We start from the raw sequence: 21,160 nt of genomic DNA, 5'->3' as shown, positions 1-21,160 counted from the left end.
TAAAGTAAAGTAAGAGTTGATTTTGCAAGGCAAATCCACTATTTCCAATGGTTACTGTCATTCTAGAAGGAAAAACGAACATTAAAAAATGCTGTAATTGAATTACATGTGTGTACTTCTTTTTAATCGTGTGTACCAACAGAACATTTAGGAAAATTATCCAGGCTGTCACATATACTCTTTTTAGGAGACAAAAGAAATTGAGGTGTGTATGTCTAATTCATGCTTCTGTTTGTTTTCAAAACTCACTGCCCAATTTTGTCTTATTTCGCTTTCAATCTCACACACTATCTTCTCTAGCAATAAAACCAAAGTTATCATCTTCGTATCTTTCCACCTTTCCCGGCACATTTCTTTCATGTTCTTTCATAACAAAAAAGCCATCACCTTCTTTTTATTGAAATTTTTCTTAACAATTGTTTCTTTCATTTAAGAAAGATTTCTCATATCTAATAAACATTCCCATACATCCACTCACACACAAATTTAAAAGAGCGTCTGAAACATCAATAATTAAGTTTTTATTACAGAGAGTAGTTCACTATGCGTTTACCTCTCTTCAGTATTTTCCTTTTCTACTCAAATTGGACAGGTTTGTTATTAGAACAAGATGAAGTTTTTCAACACAGGTTGGAACTGGATGGCTTAAACATTTTAAAGAATAAGGGTTAGAATATACTTTTCTCATTATTTAAAAAAATAAAAATAGAAAAGCTGTCAAAACTGAACATGCTGAAAATCCTGACCCCAAAAGATGAGCAGCATCAATCTGAAAAATGCAGGGAGATAGTTTAAAGGACACACAGGAAAATTTCAGAATTTCAGTGAAAAGGCTTCATAGTTTATCAAAAACCATACTATAGCATACTCTGCATCATACAGAGTCATTCAGGAACAGCCACTTGGGAACAACTGTTCTCAAATAACTTCAAGTACACACCAGTCTATAGACACTTCACACGACCTGAGCAATAAAGATGGCAGACTTTGTGTAGGAAAAGCACTTTAATTACCATCTCTTACCCTCCTGCTCCAGGAGGGCTCCAGGTATCACAGATTCCTTAAAAAAAACCACCCTTGGAGTTATGCCCCAGCATTCTGCGACTGCACTCTTTCATGTTCCCCAGCAGTGCCTCACTGATTCTTTGCACTTCCCTGTTTGATTTTATTTACCTCTTGTCTTTGGCTTTACACAAAGAGCACAAGCTTTTGAGGACAAGGACTTCAGGAACCTTTTTGTTCTGCTTTTGCACAGTGCCTTGCAGAGATATGCCCTGCGATTACAGAAGGGTTTTCGGCATTTGTCCCAAAGTACTTTAAAATTACATTACAGAAAATGAAACAACTAGTTCCATGATCTTAAGCACTAATGAAGCCTTGTTTCAGGCTGCATGTTGTAGTTGATTGAGCTTTTAATTGGATTACAATAAGGCTGTAGAGGAAGGCTGCTAATTTTATATGTATCAGAGAAACTATGCAGGCAGGAAAGTCAGCAAGGACCACGGAACATAACTGAAAAACAAACCCTGACAGAGGATGAGATACTCTGACATCTGCTGTAGCATTCACTCTTACAACTAGGGCGTTCATACTGGCTCACTCATACCTGGATCTGTGGACATATAATACGAATTGCCATACAACATTTTAGACTGTTCGCTCCACGGGTCACTGCTAGCGTTTCTCTTGTTTACCTGCAGGTCAGTTTTCATGAAATTTGTGGGAACTTAATACCTCTGAGATTTCTATCCCTTTATCAGATTTAGCTGAAATTAGCCAAAGAATAAAAGAAATTTATTTGGAAGGGGGAAACAGATGCAAACATTTTCAAACACAGAGTGATAGGCAACATGGTAAATCCAAATACTCAACACTTCAGCAAAACCAGCACTGAGGTGCTTACCAGTTTCATTCTTTATGCCTCCTTGTGGCATCATGCTGATGATATAATGGTATTCAGTGACGTGATCCCAACAACCCCCTGCCCCACTGAGTGTGTAGAACATATCTCTTCAATATTTCAATAGAATCTGTTAAGTATTTCTCACTAACCTCAGAATGAATTAGGTATTATTTTTGCATACCATATAACATTTCTTCACAACCTATGCTACGGTGATAATTTCAGAGTATCTTTGTTCTTTACAAAAATTAAGATCTTACTGTATGCCCATAACTATAATGCGAGATAGAATTGTATTATTATCACCATTTTACACACAGGGAACTGAGATGCAGATTAAAGCTAGAAACAGCCAGAGGGTCAAAATCATCAAATGATTTTGAAATGCCTGAAAATTGAAGTTTTCACTGAACTTCACAGGAGCTCCCCGATTTCACCTACAGATCCAATATACAGCGGATTGGCTACACTGGAACACGCAGGGGCGGGTTAAAAGTCTAGGTATGTCGCTTGCCCAGCCCCACACAAGAACTCTCTGGCAGAGGCATTCAGGGAATTCAGTTCCCTAGGAGAGCACTCAGCTGCCTTAGCATGACGCTATACTTTCTTTTACCATCTCTAATTCATTCACTACATATTTTCCAACTTCCACAACAGAAGACGAAGTACTACAGTCAGTCTTGTTGCAAACCCAATGTGTTCTTAGAACAGAATTCATTCTGTTCGGGGGGGGGGGAGGGGGAAGCATTAAGCATTTAGATATTTAAAGTCTATTGTGCAATGTCCAGGCAACTAATAACCTTAATTCAGGTTTTTCCTCACCTGTATTTGATCTTAATAAATATGCAGAATCTTGATGTTTTAAAGACACTGTTTCTTAAGATGCGTAAAAACTGTACCCCCCCAACCCCCCCCCCCAAAAAAATCCAAACCCCGAACATTAAAATGCCATCAGTGGGACTCATGCAACTATGCAACCTCTTGTTCCTCCTTCCTGAGTTATAAACCAGCATCAGATCTCTGGATTCCAGAGGGATATACTCTAGTGACTATCAACTCCTTTGTGCCAAACCCCAAGGCCTCTGCCTACCTCCCTCTTTTCCCGTCTCCTCTGGTTCATGTTCTTCTCTATCCCTCTGCCCAACTCGTTTCTTATCTCCTGCCATTTCTGCTCTTTTCTCCTTTGGAATCGGGGAAAACTCTCTTTTCTTTTCCTTCACCTTCAAACCGTTGCCTTACACTATTCATCCTCATTCTACTAAGGCAGGCACTGCCCTTCCTTTTGGCTTGCCAGAAGCCAGCATGCTGGATGGAGGAGTGCTAGGTTTCTCCTCTTATTTCCAGTGTTGAACAAATGATTGGGCACTTTCCAGTTGCCATTAGCAGCTGAGAGCCTCGAAGCCTTGAGCCACAGAATGTTCCCTCTTTGAAGAAAATTGACATGAGGAGCTGTGAAGGGATATGCAATACCCAGCACAAACCGAGTATTCTGTTATTTTGGCTGCCAGCCTCTAAGTCTTGCCTGTGCATACGCAAATGGAGGTGTTTTTTTTTTAACTTTATAATTTAACTGTATGTGGATGAATTTGCACAGGGACAACTATTACACCGGTATAACCCTGCCTTCAAACTTCATTTCTTTTTAAAGTCATGACAGCTACTCAGTGAAAGAATTTTAGTGATGGTTAACATGGAGAAAATAAACTAATTTAATTCTTGCAAACTGCTGAACTGTTCAAGCAAAAATCTTTCAGAAGGTTAAACTGAAGCAAACATCTCCCATGGAAAAAAAGCTTTACGGAAGTTGTAAGAAATTGAAAACAGTTATCTAATGAAAACTATCAGGCAGCCTTAGTAATAGACTGCACTACATTTATCAACTACAATTAGGAAAACTAAAGTAAATGTTATTGATAGTAGTAATTATTACACAGAACAATGTATTTACTCCAAATCCATCATATTTTCCCTTATCATCATTAAGGAAACACTAACTTATCAAACCTTAAATTCCATGTTAAGTACACTTGTAATTTAGGAATTTAATAGTGAAAAACATTGTCTTGAGGAAAGATACCAGTGGTACTTCACCTTCTCTAAAGCTCATTTGAAAGCATTACTTAGTGTCGAATCTTCTAAAAGGAGTAACTGCAGCTTAAATCTATTACAGTACAATGCGACAGCAGCCTGCTTAGGAGATGAATGAGACTATCCTATTGATAAGGTCGCAATCGATCTGAGGCAGACTTTTTTAAATTAGTAAAATGTTGCAGCACTTTAGAAAGTGTCACCAACAGCCCTTCTCCATGAAAAACGCACCAGCTTGTAGGAAGACTGTAATTTATTATTTTAAACAAAAAAATTGCCTCATAATGATAGAGTATCATCTGTGCCTTATTTATTCCGACAGCTATCCTTTCATTAAGGGTGAGCTTATTTTTCTGGAGATAATATTCAGATCGGTGCTCTTAATTTCCTTCTGTATCTATTCCTACATAGACTAGCTCTTCACAAGTCACATGAACTAATTAAAAGCCAATGTTCATGCCAGCAAAACTTCAATACACTCACTTCAAAATACACTGGGAATAGATGATATTAAAAAATAGAATGTTAGCAGCCAACTTTAATTTCAATGAAATAAAAATGTATATAGGAATGCTTGGAACAACCTATACTTCCAGCCATTCAGCGCATAGGATAGGGAGGCGAGGACAAAAAGGACCACGATCTCATGAAGCCTGAACAAAAAAGTGGATGCTCATCCTCAGGGCCTTTCACACAAAGGCTGTTCCTACAAGCTGCCAAGCACCCTTAGCCCCCACTGATTTCATTGTGCTGAGACCCCGGCAGGATCTGAAGTGTTGAGAGCAATATGGTAATGATGCTCACATGCACACTGTGAAAAACTGGATCATTTAAGAAAGAAAAAGGTATAAAGGAGTGGAACACTTCAGTCTTTTAATGCAAACTGAGCTAACTTTTTTTTCATAGACTTTAGAAAGAATTTTCCCAAACACTATAGCTCCAGCTAAGCTGGTGCTTTTAAAGTTCTCTTCAAAAATATGTTGCTGAAGACCAAAGAAGGAAGAAAATGTTAATGACCAAGGTCACGCAAGGACAAGATTTCTGACTGAACACAGCCACTAACAGTGAATAAACTCCAACTCATTAGCAGACATAAAAGCCGTGGTGCAAAGCATGGATTCTGTAATAGTAAAGTGTTAACTATTTATGTGTTGAAAAGCTGAATCAGCTTTAAATATAAAATGCATGTCTGCTATCCTAACTATATTTGAAACAATCTCTTAATAACGCTGAGACTTTTCAGCTCTGCTTCTCTGGGTTATTTAACAAATAATCTTAACTTGCTAAATTACAGATTCTTAACTGTTGCCAGTCTTAGTTCAGGAAAGACCAAGGGCTGAGCTAATATAAGAACTGCTTATGAAAAAGAAAAATAATTCAATGGGCAGGAAATATAAAATGGGTGAGGTCTTTTGTTTGAATGCTTATATTTGAATTATTGTTCTCATGATACTGGATTTTTGGCTACATAACACTTCTAATTTTTAAAACGCAAAAATATACCCATACATCATGTGAAACAGGTACTGTTCATACTATATACATATGTGTTTATACATTTAGAGTATGTTTCATCTAAAAGCTAGAAAGAATCTAAGATGACATTGGGTAAAAGCACAAAATGTAAGTGCTACAGGTAGAAACAAAAAAGTAGTAAAACTAAGACTGTATTTTTAAACCAATTTCCTGTTTTTTGCAGAAACTAATGTAAAAAGAAGGGTAGGCTGATAAAATAAAAAGTCATAAAAGGGTAAATTTACCACCACCACTATTAACACAATCACAGTGCATATTATAAATATGTTGCTAAATACTTTCAACAAAATAAGCAGTGACATATGTTTACTTCTCATTATAAACATGAAACACAATTAGCAGAAAAGTATGATATAGTATGATACTTGAAAAAAATAACAATAGGACTAGGTTAACATTGTAGTACAGCAGTTACTTTCTCATGTTGTGACTTTCTACAAAATGCTACAGCTTGATGCTAACTGGCTAGAGTCAAAATGAATCTTCCTCTGCAAACAAGTTATTTCCTTTTAAGGATATTTTTATCTTCCTGCAAAACATGTGATACTAATTACTCTCAGATACAGGATTTATTGGCCTGCTGGTCTAATCTAGTAAGAAAGTTACATACTTTTGGCCCTGAAATTCTCACATTTCATTAGCATCACAGCTTTTTATCTGAGAGCAATGAAAGTGAACTACAACTCAAGCACAGTTCACACACAAGTATGTATTTTGCATGCAGTTCCTATGTACTTCATTCTAGTGATATTCTCTGTTGGCTCTGTTATTCTAAATCACAACCAAGAAGCAACACAACCAAATCTTCCAGATGAAGTAACAGTTTCTAAAACAATAAACATTTCTCAGATTCAAAGTCAATTCAAAAACTTCAAGGTAATAAAAACTGTTTCAAGGGAACTATACATTCCCTTAAAGTCAAGCAAACATTCAAATGACTAATCAGGAATATATTGTCTTGCAGGGTTCTGTAAGAAAACAAACAAACAAAAAACCCCCCAAAACTTAAAATCAACATGACTGGTGAGCCACATATTCCTTCTTAATGTAAAGTAAACTTGGGTGAAAGACCTGAAGGGCAGTAAAAGGTCAAACATGCAGCATGAGGACATATCATGGGTGGCTGATCTCTGGAGTTACTTTGATTCCTAGCAATTGTCAGATAGTCTCAAGCAATCATTCTCACATCTCTTGATCTTTTGGCCATCCACACCTTGGCCGAAGATTATGACCTTTATGTTAGTTAGAAGAAACTAAATGAAAGTAATAATAAATCCCACAGTAAGGGAAAAACTGCTCTCAAGTTGTATCAGTGTTGTATCAATGCATGTTTAATTTAAGATGCAGGAAATAATGAGGAAAGTATGACAGAAGTTCCCAAACTCTACCTTTTTACTCTCATCAGATGATCACAAAGACATGTTCCTTCTTGTTTACTCTTCTGATTCCATGAATTTTTAGTACTTTCTGTAGAGGGCCTCAAAACGCAGATGTTCCAGCACTCGATTGGTTTGCACCCAAGTCCTTTTCTGTATCTAACCTTAAAGCTCCGGACCGCTGACAATCCTACCCTCCAACAACTTCCCCACGACACACATAGAGGGACAGACAAATTCTGCTACAGTTAACTGGGAAAGAGAATGGAGTACAAAGCCCAGCAGACACATCCTAAGGTCTCTGTAGCACACATGGAGGAACACAGCACCAACCAGGATACCATCACTACAAAAGTAGGTAGAATAACTTGCGCAGTAACTGTGTGAATCACTGCATCACCACAGTCCATGGCAAGATCTTGGTAATTTAGATGTATTCTAGTTTACACAAGTCCTATTGGTAGAGCCATTGTATAAGAGAAATCTCAATGTGATTTTTGTGAGCAATCACTGACAAGCCTTGAGGGATTTCATAGGGAATTCTTCACAGATGCATGATGTCACTCTTCCGACCTTATCAGTAAAATAGCTTAGGGCTGCAGTGTGTCCCTATTCAGGGAAAATGCAGCTTTATGTATCACTTGCATCAGGCTGAAAAAGTCTCTACTTCCTCAAAAATCTCACTACAGTTATGACTAGATGAGAGCAAAGTGTCTGAGTATCTGGAGGAGGAAGATGCAAAGCTCTTTCTCAGGGGCTCTTCAGAACATAGAAGAAATCTTGTTAGGAAAACAATGCATCTGCACCCTGCCTAGAGCATTTACAGATTGTGAATATTTGACAGAGTCAGTTCAGCAACCGAAAAGCAATAGCTTTTCTTAAACTGTATTAAGTTCATGAATTGTCACTGCTATCTTGACTATTTGTGCTTTGAATGCATGTGAGGTTAACTAAAAGCTATAAATTAAGTCTAGTGAAAAAAATCTTTACCATAGTTTTTACAAATATAGTAAATACAAATTAAATACTTTAAAAAGTTAGAAAAAGACGGGGTTTTTTTTGTTTTTTTTTTTGGAAAGTGGGGGGCAAACCATGCTAATGAAGAGAAATGAAGAGCAGCAATGAAGCCTCTGTTGGACTTTCCTCAGGCATCAAAATCTCTCTTTAAAAACTATGTACCAATAAACTAAGTAACATAAAAGGGAGTTAGCTGTAGCTTCTCTATTTTTGTCCACTGATACCTAGATGACAATATCTAGATAATTGTTTACCACATAGTGTGGGGCTGCTTTCCTCCTTATCTATTCACTCCTGCAAGCCTAGTAATGTGACCTGAAAGACCTCAATTTACATAAAAAGAAGGCACCACTTTTGTAGAGGTACCCCAGTCAAAACCATGCAGACAAAAGTTTTAAAAACTCATAATCTCTTCTTAGGTGGATTTGGTCAGGGATGACTGGCTAATTGGGGGAAACACATGAAAGCACCTCACAATCCAATTAGCACTTCAGTGCAATTAAATAGCTTTGCTATTCTGCAGAGACATGGCTTTGATCTTGCACTGAAAGTGTCCTTCCTTAAAGCTGCTGTTTTGATTTCTTCCTCAGTAATTAGTGCTAATTCTAAAGCCATTCCTGACATGTTATAAACAGAGTATTTTGCTGCATTTGACACAATGACCTTAAATCAGCATTCTCTTTTGTCTGTATGGTACTGGTTTATTATTGGCCTAGCTGCTTTGCTCATTATTAAATGCACAATATGTAAGACATGTTAAAGTCAGATGAAACAAATTACCTAAGTTTAAGAGCTTCTGTGGATACTTTCACCAGTGTTTTTAAAACTGGTTCCAAAGAAACAGAGGAGAAAATATAAAATAATATCAGAATTAATTTACAATTACATTAGACTACTGTTTTAGCGTTTTTTTTTCTTTTTCATCCTGAACAGGAATAGAGGAATTTTGATTTATGTTGAGGCTTTTCAGTCTGCCAGAAGATGGAGACTGAATAATGAACTGAACAAATTGCTCTTACTCCAGTTCTTAGCCATTCTTCTCCCTACACTACACTTCCTACACCTGGGAATTTACTGGATGGGTTACAGACCTCTGTCCCATTTACAAAATGGTTGTATGTGTCAACTCTGCCATAAGCTTTTTGCAGCTAAACATTCTTTATGCCTTGGGTTACATTGTTAAATCCTGAAAATAAAGGTTTAGAATCAACACAATAGTAGTGAGAGTCAGCTGCAAAGAATTTTCCATTTTAAAATGTTCCTTAAGAAAACATATGTTTCACAAAGGGAATAAACTGAATATAGTATACTAAAATAGCTAAAAAAACATGCATATAGCAACACCTTTTCACAGTAAGCATCTAGAAAGCAGAGCTCTTTATAACATACATTTTGATCTCAAATTTCATCTCACTAACACAAGAACACAGACTATTATATGCACTAATATTCTACTTCACATGAAAAATGTTCTATCAGTATTTCTAATTTAATTTTAAGGAATCTCTCATAGATACAAAGTCTTTCAAAAGACAACAAATTTTTGAATGTCAACTGCTACAATGAAAATACATAGATGAATAAAGATAAATATGGATTCACATAAGCCTCTTTGCTTGTATCATACATGCAATGTTGCAGTTACAAGATTCGTAGGAGAGAAGTAATTCTAACTAGAAACAAGCAAAACTTTCCTGGCAAAAAGTGCACCTTTCAGAAAATACAGTTTCAGTCACTCTAAGAGTATTTGGGAATATGAGTCAAATTCATGAATGCTTTTGGCAGGCATTTTTGCCTTGCACAAAGCTGTCGGAAAAAGAAATTGGTGATTTGTGCTGGTTCTTATTCTTTTCCTTGTCCTTAATAATTCTATAGTTCGAGAGTACAGAAATCACCAAGGATACAGAAAGCAAATCCATCCAAGTCAAGCCAAAAATTTGAAACAAAAAGCACTTTATAAGGTAATATCTTAACCACTACCTACATGGAATATTCTACATGCGGTCCTTCTCAATTCCTCCTAGTTGAATCTGATTAATTTTCTATAAAATGTTGAAATACTCCAAGCATGGTTGGTTAGTTGTGAAAAAATAGTGATGCATCGTTAAGAGAGTGAGAAATAGAGTTTTGAAGTGATATTATGCAGAAGTTTCACTTTCTCTGCTTTTCATACAAATATATGAGAGGAAACATTTGGCAGAAAATCAACACAGGATCAAACAGATTACATTTCTATTTTGTTTTACCTCATGTTTGTTTCAATTAATTCACACAGACGTACACAGAGCATGTGTTAAGAGACAGGACAACTGCGGACGCCAACAGCAATCACACTTCTCCTCTCAGTGCTATACTTCACTGCAGTACTTTGGCCTGATACTCAATATCCCTGAGAGGAACTTTACCTTGGTGTGGTTTTCTGTTTGATACCTTACAGAGATTTCTGCTTTTGTGAATCCAAAATTGCATCAACAATTAAAGAGCTGAACTGAGAGCCAAGACAGATAGCTGACTACAGCTTTTCCTGTTGATGGTACGCTGGGCTGCACTCAGCCTCGTGCCACTGGAATATAATCAGAGGCAGATGCATGTCAAAGCAGTCCAGGTAACTGTATTGTTGTTCCCAGTAGATAATTTTATATGGCCTAGAAGAGCCAGTCTGTTGTCTTGCCAGTCTTGACAACAGTTAGCTTTACAAACCTCAGGTAATCAGAACGGTCATTTAATAATCTGTTCTCAGAATTGAAAAAAATTTATGACCTCTGCTAGATTTCAAGGAAAATCTTTACATTAGCTCAGAAGCATTTTGTCCATTTACGAGTTTTGAGCTCAAAGCTGCCAGGTTGGGGTCCTGGGCAACACGTGCTAGGTGACCCTGCTTGAGCAAGGGGTTGGACTAGATGATCTCCAGAGGCACCTTCCAACCTCAACCATTCCATGATTCTGTGCGAGCCAGCTACTAAACAGCCAGCTAAACACTTTTCTTTAATAAAAAATAAAACAGAGAAAGAAAAAAAAAAAAAACACCCAGCATTTTATATTGAGGTTACTCACAAAAAAAACGCAGATCATATTAAGGCCTAATCCTGCACTTTCTGATGTCAGTGGGACTTTCGCCATTGGCCTCAATGAGAAAAGAAGAGGCCCATTAAAATATAATTTTACTTTTAGTCCGTCTTAATTATACAATGATGGAATGACTCATTCAATAGTCCAATTCATAACATTTTAGCATTTATAAACATGATTAAAACAGCTTTAAAATAATAATTCAATTTTAGGAGTATCATTTTAAATAACATTTACTCTATTAACTCTAGTAACAGGCATTAGAAATAATGAGACACTCTTAGTTTTGAAGCAAAAGGTGCATCACTGCTAGTGACACTGATACATTATATCAATACGTTATACAAAGTCAAATGCTTTGACAGAATACTGAATTAGGATACCAGATTTTCTCCTGCTTTACTAGCAGGGCATTCCATCTCACTAGCTCTTTTCTCCCCGCCTCCATATCTTCCTGTCTTTTTAGAAGACTTGTAGAAAAAGATGTGAATAGTCGATACTGAGACTAAAGCCAGATTCTAGAACTAGAAATTCTTTGCGTATGTAGAAAAAAAGGAGGATACTGTTCATTTTTCCATTGTTCCTATCCAACACCTGCTCCCCAGTTCAGGCTTCCATAACAAGGAATCTTTGATGACCATCAAGCGCTTTGCAAAACATTTCCCTGAAACACTTATCTCAACCCTAGTAACCTTCACTGACATCCCACTTGCAAGCTTGGTTACCATCCACAAACAACAGTTTTGCATCCTAACCATACCACGTATTAGACTTCAGTATTTTCCAGTATCTCAAGGTTACTTACTTTTGCTAGAGCTACAGTCAAAACAGACTTTAAATAGGTAATCTTGAGTAAGAAAAATGCAAAAAGAAAACAAAGATTTCTCCAGTACTTTTTAGAAAAACAGAAAAAGATCTGATGATTTACCTTATGAAATGTGATTTTTCCTCAACAACCTGGAAAGTTCTCTTTAATTAGATAGATGGTAGTTAAACCTGGTATGAACAGCTGCATTACATAATCTAATACCTTAAATTAAATTGATAATTGGCATTTATTCTGGAGTCTGTACCAAAATCTGACACACCAAAAAAAATATAGGGAAAAGGACTTTTTTCACAGGTCTGTAGTCCTGCAGGCAAATCTAAGGAAACCAGTCAGGACCCAAACAGATGTTGGCAGTCAACAGAGCCTCAAAGGCAGAGTCAAAAGGCCAATGATTTTCAGCAAAAACTGTAACAAGCTGTTGCAGAGCACAGAAAGATGAGGTCTCCACTGGGTCCACTGAAGGAGGGGTTATACCAGCTAAAAAGCCAATTTTGTCATAGAACTCCTATGTACTAACCATCAATTAGAAATAATTGACCAAATGCTGTGAAATGCTTCATGCTATAATACTTACATGTGATAGAAAATTAATTCAGTCATAACATCTGTATCCTGGAAGATGGCAGAAAAAGTTATTAACTGCCCCAGAAACAGTAATATGTTATATCATCTGAATGCTAAGAACTAAAGACAGGTCAGGTGAGTTATAAAGCTCTCCAATAGCCTCTTCCTAGACTGCTTCAGAACTTCCCCAAATGTTATAACAACTGCAGTTTAAATCCCCAAAGCCAGATCTTTCTAGATGCAGAGTAGAATAAAACCCACCATGCAATTTGCCATTTTTGTCATATCCGCAAACTGATGATCGGCAAAGCCCATGGCCATTTCCATTCTGGAAATCCAGAAAGCAGTTTAAAGATGAGGCTTTTATCTATGAAAGTAACCTTCCATTCTTTAATACAACTGTGGATATAAGCCAGTCCTCTCTCCTGCATAGGCAGGGGACTCAGCAAGCTTACTCTTGCAGCATCCTCTCTTTTGCCCTCATACCATGCAGCAGAAAGGAGCAAAGGAGCTAAGCAGCAAGCCCAACTCATGTGGATGAGAACGATGGGCAAGGAGAAGATACATGGTCATCTGACTGGCTCTACTCTGCCTGCCAGAAGTTACCTTCACTTCTTTCCATCAGCCACTGGTATCAGGGTGAGAGTTCCCTAAACTTCGAACAGCGCTTTTTTCCCCCACAAATGTTACAAGGTAAAATACTGAACGTTGTTTACTATTTAATGCAAAAGCAGAAGAAAAATCAGGTCAAAATTTGCTATATTTAGAAATCCCTGCAGGGGAAGAAAGAAAAGTTCCTGAATGAACATCAGATTACATACTTTTTGTCAGAAGGAAGAGGGGAGCTAATACATCATAAGCATCCTACAACTACATTCTACTGAGCTAGCACTTACAGTACCACTTCACAGTTAAAGGCTGGCCTTGCTTCAAGAGCACACAAATACAGTTCTGGTTTTTACCTAACAACTTCCTAATGAAAAATGCCTTCACATCTAAAAATAAATGCATTGCACTATGGACAACTCTTGAACAGCTAAGAAGTGCCCCGCACCACCCTATTAACATTCACAGTGGGGAAATATGACAGAAATATGATGGAATAAAGAAATTCTCCGCATTTCTCATATGGGGACTGTATTCAAAAGAAACAGAAAATCTTTTATAAGGTAAATAAGAGTCTAAGATCTGTTTTGCCACATTTTAAGTACCACTGTTTGGAATTCATTCATCTTTTAGTACCTGGGGCAATAAGTAGGCAGTGAACTGTGAATGCTGCCCTAGCGAGAGATGAAAGAATTTTAGTGCCTTTGGACTGCTAAGGTGAAACATGTTTTGATGAGCCTTTCTATTTTCTTATGCATTCCATGCATTTACAGTAGTTTTATTTAACCAATAAAAGGTTGCTTTTGTCCACTTTAACCGTACTCCTAATTTCTATACAAATGTTGCCTGGTACAAATCACATATCTGTAAATAAAAATTTAAAAACATCATGCTCACTATGTTCTAACATAACAACATGAAAAGGAGGCTAGTAAATAAGCATGTGCTAAATCATACAATTGCTTAAATGAATTTCTGGTGATACAGAATATGATCTTGATCAACAAAAGGAATGACCAGGTATAGGAACAGGCTTGTCCCAGGTCTGTACATCACTCATACTGATTTAACAGACATATCTGGTTACCAACCAGTAAACACCTGCACCTCTCTCTGGGAGCAAGGAACCTGGTCCTTGTCAAGGGCTGGGCAGAACTGAGCACCTTGGGCTGCCTGAGCATTGACGCATCTTGGCCACACCCCTTGCTCCCCAAACCACACAGCAGTACCCAACCCTCCACACTCACTCCAAGCGATGGCAACAACTTTATGCTGCTCAGTCTCCTCCAACTTCCCAAAGCCTTCCAAGCAGGATCTGTTCTCCTTTGTCAAAGAGCTGCCCAAACTCAACAGCAGCTACTCCATACCCAACTCCCTTGGCGAGAGCTGGGGCTTGCTTCAAAGCAAGGCACTCGCCTTCACGAGACCCAGCACTCTTGGTCTGCCACGCTTTACGAACTGCCTACCCATACCTCATAAATATATACACACCACTTCCTTATGTAAAACCCTTGACACTCAGCATCCCCAGACTGGGATAACTCTGTCCTCACTTTCTGCCCTCCCATATGGTGCAGAACTCTTTTCAAACCATGTGAATAGCATCTCCACCGTGTTTTACACTCCTGCTCTCCTTTACTCTCCTTTTGCTCCTCATATGCCCATGGGCACTGCAGGCTGTACTGAGCTCTGAGCCATAGGGCCACGTTACCTAAATACACACGCTTTCATGAACTGAAATTATGGTCTTAAATTTTTACAAATGACATATTCTGTGCCTGCAGAAAGAGACTGAGAATAGGTCAGCCAAGAATTTATTGGGTTTTCGCTTCCTAGTGTTTTCATCCAGACAATTTTGTTCTTTATTGTACTCCCAATCTTGTGTCACTGTGCTCATTACAAGATTCAATGCAGTCCACCTTTTCTCCACCATTTTATTAGCCATAGACTAGTTTTCCCTACAGCCTCATTTTTGCACCAGTTCAGTTCTGTCTTTTTGCTGGTTCTTTATTCCAGTTCTTTCACACACTCAGCCTCCCTTCTTTCCATTCTCAGGATGACAATCCAGGTTGATGGTCCTAATTCCACTGTTTTTTGATCCCTCCCCATTTACTTCTTTGTCTTCTTAGTTTCAAGCCTTTCCTTCTGTCACTCCCAGGATCCCCCTTTTTCCAGCTTCCTTGTCAATTCATTCTTTGAACTGTTTTCTACTTCCTTTTCCTTGCCTTCAGTACAGCTTTGGCTCCTCTGCTTTCGACACAGGGAGCTCTCTTTTTCACGATAGCAAATTTTCAACACAAGGGTTATTGCCAGCGCAGAGGAAACAAATGCTGTACTTTTGATTACAGTGCTCAATTCCAGCTCAGCCCACAGATGCTGAGAACAGGCAAGGCAGGATAGGTGCTGCGCTGAAGCACCCTCTAATTAGTTCTGAGGCCGTGTTACAAATACATGGTCTGGGCAGTTCAGGGAGCAGCAGGGCATCAGCATGGCAGCGATAAGGCTTCAGATGTTTCACTCTTGCAAATTCTACAAGCTTGCATGAACTGCAGTGCTCCAAAGATTTAAAACTTGGATTAACTGGGTGGATTTTCACAAAGGAGGACAATTTCTAATACCTGGATCAAGTTATTGCAAATTTCAAGCCCCTCTTCCAAAGCCTGTAGGGGCTAGAGTATTTCAAGTAAAAAGTCTAAAACATTTAACATAAAAAAAAAACAAAACATTTTTCTCGTATTGCTCTGCAGAACGATTACACATTTTGAGCAACACAATAGGGTCTGCCTGAGATGAATACTGAACATGGAAAACATCAACCCTAAGTCTGATGCTTGGTAAGTTGTTATACACAACAATAGCTTTATGAATGCTGATAAATTGTAACAGAGCACAGTACCATCCCCACCTACAGAGAAATTTTTATCTGATTTCTCCAAGTGCAAGATTTAATAAACAACATCATATCAATAATTGGGATTCAGTTTTAGTTTTGCTTGTATTTGTTTTTTAATTCTATCACTTCATCTAAATTGAACTGTAAACCCTGGCCTCATAGTACCTCACTACAGGTTCCTAGTTCATGATAAGGTATTTGCTCTAAGTAAGTAAAAACATTGGGTATGGATTTTGGGTATGGATTACAAGGGAAATGTATTATTTGGAGCTTCTCTCTTCAGGTTCAAAATACCCACTGTTAATTACACTTCAGGGCACAACACCAGGCTCGTTTATTTTCCCATTATAAGGGCCAGAAAGAATATTATGGGAGACTAGAAATCTCAGATCTTGGATGTCTATTCAGCTACTGGATTTTCCTTTCTAAACAAAGGAAAAGCTTAACTGAGCAGTCCTTTAATAATTTGTGAAGAATGCACATAAAATAATACAGAGCAGCACTCTTACATCTTTTATTGGTTGACTACAGACCACATGCAGGATACACATGAATTTACCTGACTTCATACTCAGTATCCATTTTATAAATAATTCTCAACCTGTTTTGAGACTCAGACTTGTGTAAGAGACCAACGTTTAGGGAAAAATCAAATGATAGGGTTAATGCACAAACATGCATGGATTTTCTTTAATGTAAAAAAACTGCAAAGCCATGGTTCAGTGTTTCCCATTTTGACATCAGATAAGAGTGGAGAAAAAGCAAGTCTATGCAGGTTCTCCGATAAGTGGCATAGGTAAAAGGTATGCTGTAGTCTGACATTCTCTACTGCCTGTTTGTCAAGCAACAGTTACAAGCAAAAGGGAGACTTTTCTATGCAACTGGTCTTTCAGTTTTAAGCTATTCTTATGAAATATACACTTACAATCATACCTCCTTTTAAATATTAAACATTTCTGTGCTTTATTTGAATTAGAGTCTCCCTGAAGAGAGCAGAATTGATGACAACAATAAATTCTGTGCCATTTGGCATCCATTTGAGAGACAATAATGCAAATATGTCAGGGAAAAAGTATCATTAATGAAGCAGCAAGCTTGTCCTTTATGTTATTGTAAATGGATGTTTCATTTTACAGCTTCGAAGCCCTTGATTCACACTTAAGCAGCAGAAACATTGCCATGAACTTTAACTTGTCCTGAAAAAGTTAAGCATATCATAACACAAATCTGAAATTCAGAACCAGTTAGTTGTATGCTGAATATATTTCTGCAACTGAAAGGTCTTCTGAAATTACTGGGTTCCACCCACCCTGGTTTACCGCAAGTTTCTTGCTAAGTGATGAATCCTGCAGACAACATTTCTATAAGCTGATCTTAATTACCATATGTACTGATTACAATGTCATTCAGAAAGAGACCACAATCCATCTTCCTATCATATTTAATAGGTTTCTAGAAAACAGTCTAAAAGTACAGCTTCTAACAGGTGATGAATTACACTGATGCCCTGCACTGCCTTTCCAGTTAAAGTTCTGTCATATTTTCATTACAAAGTAGTTCCACTTCCTACCTACATCAGGCATAAATGTTTAGATGTGCAGATTGTGAATGTTAGCTTTCACATAATATGCATGCACTTCCTACCTGTACAGTATCTTGCCATGATTTTCTACATATAGCTTTCACCACATGATTTACCACAAAATAGTATCAATATCAGAAGGATGCATTTTATAATTCCCCAAAGTAACTAGCCTTTGGCACCACTAGTTCCTGATCTAATCATTACATTGTCAGGCACACTTTTGCACAGGAGTATATATTCTTCAAGAACTATCACCATCTATAATGCTGGTATTCTTCAGGCTCACCAAACATCTTCCCATCTTTTTTGCATAACATGTTTTTCCCTCTATTTAATGTAAGGAGATGGACAAATGTAAACACAGGACTGAAGCTAAACTGTACTGGCTCCCACACCTAAAGGGGAAATCCGTGGACATCAAGCATTGTCTTAGTAACATCATTAGGCAGGTGGCTGTTATTGCTCAGCATCAGTCACATTTTTTAACATTTTGGGGTACAGGTATCTCTTGAAATTACCAGGGCCCTACAGATCTACCTCAATTGTAAGCATACACATGGGAAAGAAAATGAAAGTTTATAAAAGATTCTGATCACTTGTTACAAAATACTTTGGAGAGAAAGCCACAAAAGGGAGACAAATAAAATGAAATAACCAAACTAAAGGCCTACTGCTATAACTTACTGGCATAGATTTAACCTTAGCACAATTTAGACCTTGCCTTGAAGTCTGGACTTTACATGGAATTAAGTGAATTGAGCTGTCTGTATCAAATCTTGGTTAATGAACACACAATAAAAAGCTCATGTTAACATCTCGAGCTCATTTGGCCCACTCAGTCCACAGAAATTAATGGCACACATCTCTTGCTAAGTAGGTTGTATATACAGCAGTTACAACCATAAAAAATGCTGCATCTTCATTAAAATCAGAGTTAATTCTGTATAGAACAACATGCTGGAGAAATGTACTAGGATATTAAAAAAATTAAAGTAATATGTCTACTTAACTTTCAGTGTATTCATACCAGACTGCTCTGTCACCGAAACAGTCCCAATCAAAACAGAGATATGATAAACAGTGGTCAATTCATTTTAAATATTCAGTGAGATAACTTAAAGATCATATAATTAACTTTAGCTTTTCATGAGGCAATAAACACATACATAGGGTTTAAACCAGGATACAAAGAGTTATAACTCTCCCTCCCCAGAACCCCCCCTTTTTCCTCCATCCTAGAAACATAATCAACCGTGGAACCAGAACAAATTGACTTTATTATGGAACCAGAACAAATTAACATGAAGAATACCGTAACCCACTACGTCATTATGCCAGAGGTACAAACCAATTCCTTCTCAAGCAGTTTTGCAAATGCCAGGCTTCTTTTTAACCACATGGACAATTTTAAATCAAAAGTGTTAAAAAGGAAATGACAAACAAACAAACAAACAAAAAACAACAACAAAAAAAACCCCACCACACCATTGCACCCCAGTTTCACATGAATCTAGGTCTATCCATGTGGAACAGGTTTATCACAAATTCTTGTGACAGAATAAAGATGACTGATAAACTTCAGTGACCAAAGTAACCGAAAAAAGATGCCTTGGTCTTGTGATCTGATTTCTGTTTTTGAAGAATTCTACACACCTTCGTAGCTGTTATGTAGGGAAGTTTAGGGATGATGAGCCCTTTACTTTTGGAATCAGACTGTTATGGCATGTTGCCATGTGTTTCAAGAGAAAACTAAAAACCCAGTATGAGGGGGTCAGATGATGTAGCTATTCTTGGATTACCTTGGAGTATGTTCCGACTTCCCTGCTGAAGTCATGTCAGACTGTGGTATATTTAAGACTGTTCTAGGAGACATTTCAATTAGGCCTCTTGAGCTTTTTCCACTTTTATATTACAAACTACACAGTAATGCAGCAAAAAGCCCTACTTAATGTGTTATTTTTTATCTACACAAAATCAACTTTTCCAGGTTAATAGACAACCTATTGATACTTTAAACTGTTTCTTCACTTCCAAGAAGTAGACTGCTAGCAAGGTTCAAGTGAAAAGTTACTTCTGTAGCTTTTATAGTACTATTGAAAAAAACCCTACTACAGAACTACCCAAACAAAACAAACTGCTACTGTATTCAGAATAAGAAAGCACAGAGAGCCAATGACAGTAATGGTATTTACAGTACATATAAAGCTAGTGACAGAGGTTGGTCAAACATACACATCACAATGCAAAATTACTAGAAACTTGCAAGATCCCCCATAAAGCAGGAATAGATAGGATGCTTCCTGCAAAGTCTCTGAACTTTTTTAAAAACGCATGCCAGAACATCCCAGCGAAGCTGACTAACAGATCTGTGCAAACTGTTCTGATAGCCAAAGCACAGATTTTCTAAGATGAGGCGCCATGTATTTTGGAGAGTGCCTCTCTTTACTGCAGCACTCCCAAGATGAGCCTAAACTGCCCACATCTTGCACTGCACTGAGCTGCATAGCACTATATATCCTATGGCTCACTCTCTGGGCTTTCTGCTTTTTCCTGATACTACTTCTGCATGCTATTGACCCCACAAGTCAACTGGATTTGACATCTGTAAAATCTTCCTCTGGCCTAATGCAGCAGGCACCTAAATTACTCAATACAGCTTCAAAACAGAGTAGTTTTTCCTTCATCCAAAAGTTGCAAAAGACCTACACACATTTTTAATATATATTATACTTTTAAACAAAACCCTATAAATCTTGACGGCGTATGGAAGTCCCCCTTAATCCACCTGTTTCCAGCTCTAGGCTGAAAGAAGCAATCCTTCCTGCACCTCCTGCATTTCTTTTCTTCTGTGAAAACTTATGAGAGCACTGACTAGTCATTCTCCCCACTTTCTTTCCTGCCAGACAAATTCTGGCAATTGATGATGCCTTTCACACTCTCAAGTCCTGCCCAAATAGTGGTGTAACTTTGCTGGTGCTGAGCAGGTAGGTTCTGTGCAGCTGCCCTGTGTATCGTATTTGGTTGTTGGTATGCTGCTCATCTAAGTCATTGTCCTGCTTTTTTGCCTAGTTCTTCTGATTCTCTTCATCTTTCCATGTATATTTTTATTCTAAAAATATAACTACACGTTTTGCAAAGGATATTGCTAACTTGACAGTTTTGCAAAGCTGTATTCCAGTTATGATTACCACAGAGAAATTTCTAAATACAAACAGCAAATAAACAGTATATTTGCAGAGAGTATTTCATAAGATCTGCACTGAAAGCTGTATCACTTGCTCAAAAAAAAAAAAAAAACAAAAAAACCCCCAACCCTCCACTTTAAAAGAATAACCTATTTAATCAACTGCCATACATCAAAAACATCACTCACTGAAACAAATATGATACAGATCTATCAACTACTGAATTCAGGACCTCTTTTTTCAAGCACATGATTTACGTTTTGAAATTTCCTCACTAACTTTTCTAGCTTCCTTGTACCTCAGAATATTCAAAAACATGCACGTCAATAATGGTCCTAGTAGACAAACCATGTTCTTCCGCCTTCTGATCTAAGAAGTAAGCATTCCTACTACCTGCTCAGTGCCTTTTAATAATAATGATAATTAGAAAAAAAAAGTCATAAAGTAGAAGAAAAGCGACTGGGAGACAAAGCTTCTGGAGCTGAGTACGTAGCTGGTTCAAATACATT

At 37.6% G+C, this 21,160-nt stretch overlaps 1 protein-coding gene across 3 annotated transcripts in view; it reads right to left on the bottom strand.

Annotated features, from left to right (window-relative positions):
* Positions 1 to 21,160, bottom strand: part of FBXL17 (F-box and leucine rich repeat protein 17) — a 293,008-nt gene that overhangs the window by 57,277 nt on the left and 214,571 nt on the right. The window lies entirely within an intron of this gene.

The sequence above is a fragment of the Apteryx mantelli genome, chromosome Z (genome assembly GCF_036417845.1).
Source record: "Apteryx mantelli isolate bAptMan1 chromosome Z, bAptMan1.hap1, whole genome shotgun sequence".
Classification (NCBI taxonomy): Eukaryota; Metazoa; Chordata; class Aves; order Apterygiformes; family Apterygidae; genus Apteryx; species Apteryx mantelli.
Note: the sequence above shows the minus strand (reverse complement) of the source record. Positions and strands in the feature narration are given on the sequence as shown.